This window comes from Cetorhinus maximus, chromosome 4, assembly GCF_964194155.1.
Source record: "Cetorhinus maximus chromosome 4, sCetMax3.hap1.1, whole genome shotgun sequence".
NCBI classification, from domain to species: Eukaryota; Metazoa; Chordata; class Chondrichthyes; order Lamniformes; family Cetorhinidae; genus Cetorhinus; species Cetorhinus maximus.
This window is the reverse complement of record NC_135882.1, coordinates 128,232,664-128,239,396: the sequence shown is the minus strand read 5'-3', so window position 1 is coordinate 128,239,396 and position 6,733 is coordinate 128,232,664.

The window sequence follows — 6,733 nt, the reverse complement described above, 5'->3', positions numbered from 1 at the left end:
CTATACCACTACACTACAGTGAAACCCATACAACACTACTATCTTTAGTATGATAGTTGAGAGAGCGCTGAACATTTTGAGAGGAGAAGGGGAACATCTAGAAATTGTGGTCTGATTGGGAACCAGTGACATAGAAAGGGAAAGGGTTGAGGTCTCACAGTCAGGGATTTCATAGCTAGAGGAAATTAAAGAGCAACACCTTAAAGAATCTCTGCATTATTCCCATGGCCATGCATTAGTGAATATAGGTAGAGTAGGATAAGGCAGGTTAGAGTGGCTGGTGAAATTATGCAGAAATATGGGCTTCAGATTCCTGGAACATTAGAACCAATTCTCAGGCAGGAGGGACCTATTTGAAATGGACAGGTTGCAGTCCAACAGGGCTGAGACCAATACCCCCATGGTAACTCACGTTGTGGGGGGAGGGTTTAATTTAGCAAGGGGGTGGCCAACAGAATGAAACATTATGAAGGATGCAAAGAGGACTGGAAGAGATAAATAGCACTTGAGTAAATAATAGTTCAGAAATGTGTTGAGTATCTAAAAGACACAACATGGAGTCAACTGTAGGTGGATTCAAGCAGCGGTTTTTTTATTCAGTACAGGTGTGCACACATGGGAAATGCTCTTTCAGAATGCACGAAAAGGTAATTCAAAGTTACACAGTTTTTGTTGGTTATATATACCATCTTTGGGATAACTCATCATTAACTCACAATGTTCTAATTGTATGTCAAAACGTTACATCCTTATTTGCAAATAAGTTTACAACATAAACATAGAATGAACTGTTCATCACCTCCACAGTTCTGGAGGAATTTGCAAAACGATCATGGAATGACCTGACCTTTAGCACAAATGATGTTTGCACTTTTAATGAGTGTTAACTCATTTGGAATGAAAAACATAAGTGCTAAATATAAACTTTGCTTATCTAACCTGATATTTTGCTGGTGTGCCTAGTCATCTGGATATCTTGGCCTTGAGGTCAAGCTATCTGTTTATTACAGTATAACCCATATTTATCAATTTATCTTATCTTGGCCCAAAGGTCACATTCGTTTAGTTTTATCATGGACTGACCCGTAGGCTAGTCATTAACTTCTGGGCCTGGCCAAAATGTCATATTCATTCTATAGGGCTTGCAGGTACATGTCTTTGAAGGTGTTAGGAGAAGTTGAGAAGGCTATTTTAAAAGCAAATAGAATTGTTTAATCAGTGGAGAAATAGCACTGAATTTTCACTGAGTCTGGATGACTCAGGAACCCTTTAAAAATGGTAGGTGATTCCGATTCTGGGATTCCTGACCATATTCCTGAGCTGTCTGATTTTTGAGAGTGCCTTTAAAGGGTGCGGGCTGGTCCCGGTCAAAAGTCCACGCCTAGCACTCCCAACATAGCCGACTCCATTGCAGTGATAGACATGTCTACTCCTCTGCAATTTTCATGGAGTCATGCCAGGTTTTTGAAGAGACGTTGTTCAGATGAGCCAAGTGTACATAATGAGACTACGGTGAGAGCCCAGATAATCATTACTCTTGCTGAAACAGCTGTGCCCCAAAGAAAACATTGCTTGATTGACAGCTCAGGCTCTCTGATCTTTGCAGTCAATTTCACAATGTTTATTTACACAAGGTTAAGTGGTTTCAAGGGCTTGTGGATTTTGTTATTGATGCTTTAAATGGTCATGATGATTGACACTTTTATTGCTTTATAATGAAATTAGTTTTTTTAACATAGTGGAAAGTTGTGAATGAATTACTTTTTTTTGCACATTCTACTGTCACTATAGTGTATACTGTATAGAGCCAATGGACATGGAAGTGCCATAGCTTGGCATAAGGGGCCATGGGAGGGTGGGGGACATGAGGTGGCATTGATGGGACATAGGGAGTGTCCCATGTTTAACAACTCAACTAAGAAGTTCATGGTTAAGCAATCCAAGTTCTGAGTTATGGCACCAATCAACTTCCAGGTTTGACTTTTACATTTGAAGCATTTTGTGCTCAGTGGAATGAAGCTTTGTGAAGAACTGACACACAACAACACCTTTGGACACACATCATTGCTTTTCCTAACAGTTCCCTCCAGTTCAGCTTCCGGAAAAGCCTTAGCTATACAGGGACACAGGAGGTACAATTTTTTTGGATAAGTTTTTTGTAAACTACTTTTTGTTGCAGAGACTCAGTGACAGTATTAGTCTTACATCACACATTTCTTGTTACAATTATCTGGTAAAATTATACAATTATTTAACCTGGATTGCTATCTCCCTTCAATTTCTGACATGTACCTAAATTTGAATACCAAATTAGATTAAAGGAACAAAACTGCAATGGTGAAAGTGTGAAATGTCAAATTAATTTCTGACATCTAATATTCCACTATATGTCTGCAGTGAAAACTGCCAGATGCACTGAAGGTTGTGGACCTGAAAAACACTCTCCAATGCCACACTCCTCGGACAGAATTTTACATTCAACGTGCGGGGATGGGCCCAACATGCCAGAACGTAAAATGACGTGGGATGACGTTGGGTATGCGTCCCGATGTCATCGCACAATCTCGCAATATTTTGTTCGGCGGGCATGCGCGGAGTAGGCTGCGCGCCCACCGTTAATTGAATGGCCTACTAAGGCCATTAACATACTAATTAACTCCAAATTTATGCTGCCCATCCAACCTAACGGTTGGCGGGCAGGCGAAAAGGCCAAGCAGCCTTTACGTTTTTTAGGAAACCCCATCCACGAGCAGGATGTGGTTTCCTAAAGCAAATACTGATTATATAAGAACTTTATTTTGAAAATAAAAACATGTCCCATCCCTTGTGACACAGTCACATGAGGGGACATGTTTCATTAAATTTTTAATGTTTTTGATAATTTCTTTAAAAAGCACTTTGATCTCCCTGAGGCAGCTCCGTGCCTCAAGGAGATTAAAGCGCTCTTTCACGCGCATGCACGAAAGAGCACTGAACCCAGCTTTCTCTCCTCCTCCGGCCCGCACAGGTAGCGCTCAGCGCTACTGCCCGTGATCCACGCTGGGCGGGCCTTAATTGGCCCACTCACGTGAAATCGCGGTGCCAAGCCGATCTTGGGCAGTGGCCGGCCCTGAGACCGGCCACGCCCACTCCTGCCGAGCCCGCCCACCCAATGTAAAATCCTGGCCCTAACCTCATTTAAGGTTGCTGGACGGAATTGCCAATCATTGGGTAGAATGGACTATGTTATAACTAACCTACTATCCCTCATATGATGGAAAATTTGGGTACTGTCAGACCTCAACTAACACAGCAACTAGGGTCCCTAACAAAATAATGAGCTACCCAGGTGATGATAAAAGATGAAAATCTTTTAAAAACCTCCATGAGGAGGTTCTAAGTTGCTTAACTGGTTAAGCAGTGAGCAGATAATTGATTTTAGTCAGTGGCCAAAAATATTCTATGGGCGGAATTGTCCCAGATTTGCACTAAGTGCAGTGGTGGGCATGAAAAGAGTTGTTTAACCCACTGGTCGCAATGGTAGGTTTTCGCGCCATATTGTCCTTTCCTGCCTCGTAAATTATGCAATCATGAGAAACAACAGATCGCTGGTGGCTGGCCTCCGAATGGCCAGCCACACCATTACATCACTGCTTCCTCACGCTGGGCGCCATATTTAAAATGCAGTCGTGCGCACACTTCTCAATGCTTGCAGCCCAGGACTGCTCGGGTGAAAGCATAGCCCCAAAAGCCAGGAAGACTGCAGCTGCCGATTCAGTGGCGCATCCCTGGGCCACCTTCTGGATGCTGTGGAGGCCTACCACAACGTCCTCTACCTCCGCTCCGGCAGCAGGAGGCCCATCAGTCTCACCGCTCTGACTTGGGAGGCGGTGGCAGGGGTGGTCAGTGCTAATGCTGCACCAAAGATGTCGGCCATTCAGTGCAGAAAATGGATGAATGATCTTATCTGTGCCAACAGGATAAACCAACCATCTCATCAATCTCAACTCACCCACTCACAAGCCCATCACACATTCTCTGGCACTCACTGCCAGCTCAAGGGACTTCACCACTCATTCTCTCACATACACCTTCAAATCTCCATATGGCCTCATCTCTGGAGACTGCCTCCTCATCCACTCCGTGGCTCCACTCAGCACACATGCATGCCTGCCATCCTTCTAGTTTGGCCTGGCATAAGACTTGCTCACAATCCATCTATCTTTATGCAGGGCAAGATCGCACACAACCAAAGGGAGAGGTCCCATATCTGGGGTGCTGGATATCAAGGTTCTCACTCCATTCGAGAATTTAACGTTGGAGATGGCCGGAGAGGAAACCGTTCCTGTGGTGACAGTGATGTCGGCATGAGGATCCTGCACTACAGTACACCTCTCTCAATGCAACACTGTTCTGTGTTCAACGTGGCTGCCAAGTACTAATAATCTTCACTTTCTCTCCTAGGCACATCTGACATGTCGCCCTCAGGCAACTGTGGCCCAGACCCCAATGCCAAGAGCACCTTGGATGAGGTCCCTGAGGGCAGTACCATTGAAGACCCATCAAGGCGCTCACCCACATCCTCTACCAGCGCAGAGAGACACACCTCGGTGGGACCTAGATGTAGAGTAGCCTCGGGATCACAATCTGGTGAGCACATCACACAATCTGTTCCACAGCAGGCAGAGGCAGGGACACCCTAGGTTGCCGGCATTCGGAGGACTGCTGGAGGCAAGGAATCTGCTGAGTCCGAGTCAGACGATGAGCCTCTGGACTCGGTCCTCAATCAGTTGTTGGATCTGCAAAGACAATATGGGAACATCAGGAAATGATGCCTGGTGCACTCCTCAGATTGCAAGGCACGATGAAGGAGTCTGTCTGCCTTCAGTCCAAGGTGATAGCGCTGGCATGCCAACGCACCGAGGTCAACACTGGCAGGATGGTGGCCGCCATGGAGACCTTGGTCCAGGACATTAGTCCTGCACTGCTGCGTGGGCTCAACTCCCATTGCTGATGCCATAGTTGGTCTCCAACAGTGTCAACGTGAGAGGGGTGCGAGGTAGCTCGATGTCACTCCAGCTACACCTTCTTCTCAAGGAATCAGCCAGGGGCCATCAGGCACCCATAGGGACGAGGATCAGCAACTCGGACACCCGGGGCCATCCACCCAGGTGACTCGGGGAATGTCCAGCCGATCCAAATCCCCTCTTCCTGTGACCCCAGTAAATCCAGGTCCACAGACCAAGGAGGATGCAGCTGGCCCACAGCAGGACCCTGAAAGCAGGCTGTGGCCTTCCAAGTCTCGGCCCTCCAGAGGAAGCCCACCAAGGTTACCTCCATACCCACTGTGGATGCCAGGGAAGCACCAAAACGTAGCAGAAGGGTTAGGAAGGTTAAGAAGATGTAGTTGCACAGCCTAGGCATGGGTGTTAATTAAATAAACTCCGAAGAATGTCTCCTTGCCTATGGCTCCTTGTTATGATGAGCTGTGTTTGTATCAACTCATATGTGAAACCTTGGTTCATGCACAAGATAAAGGCAGGTGTCTCAGCCCAGGGCGTCTTCCCTGTGCAGTGTGTAACCTTCAGGCCAAAGTGATGGTTCTGCCTCACACTCCCTGGACACATTACTGATGCCTGCACCTCGACGGTGCTTGTTATTGCTGCCAGAATGTCATGGGCAGGTGACACAGAGTTCCATCATTCTCTCCATGTGCTCTCAGCACCTTTAATGTGGGACTGGACCCTATCTCTTCAGCATCTGTGACCAGTGACGCTGTGTTCCTGAAGGAGCCAGGTGTTGAAGGCTGACAAAGGATCATGTGCATTTATAGTTTCATGGCTATCTCTCCATGATATGACCCTGATCACAGAGCGCAAGCAAGCTGCCCTCAGCCAAACAGGATTCAGACATTCACCAAGTTTTGTGAAGATCTATGGAGTGTCCTCACTGCATGTCTTCATCATCCTCCTGGGATCTAGTGACTATTAAGGCCTCCACTACGTCTCCATGACATGAGCCTGAGCACTGAGGGTATGTGCACTGCCATCAGCCGCACTGGGATCAAATGTTCAGAGATGCAAGGTGAGGATATCAGGACTGTCCTCACTGCATCCAGTCATCATCCTCTACGAATCTTGCGGCTGTGAGGGCCTTCTGAGTGCGCCTGCCTCGTCTGGACAGTGCAATGGCCTCATTACCAGCATCTTCGCCTTCGAGGGCCTCATCACCCTCATCCCCTTTGCCGTCTCCTCCTCTTCCATCTCCTCCTCAGCCAGGTCCTCCCCCCATTGCAGCGCCAGGTGATGGAGCGTGTAAAAAGCGAAAATGGTGCGCGACACCCTGTGGGGACTGTATTGCTCCATCGGACCCGTCGAGGCACTGGAACCTCATTTTCAAAATGTCTGTCGTTTGCTCCACCAAAGTCCAGGTTGCAGCATGAACCTCGTTATACTGGCTCTCTGCTGCAGTCTGAGGCCGCCGCATGGGCATCATCAGGCATGTCCTCTGTGGGTAGCCCTTGTTCCCAAGGAGCCATCCCTGCAGCCTCTGTGGACCCTGGAAGATGTCAGGGATCTGAAACCTGCTAAGGATATAGGGGTCATGGACACTTCCTGGGAATCGTGCACAGGCCTGTAGGGTGTGTTTGTGGTGTTGCACACCAGCTAAACATTCAGTGAGTGGAAGCCCTTGCAGTTTACGTAGTTAACTGCTTGTTGCCATGGATATCTAAGAGCCACCTGAGTGCAGTCGA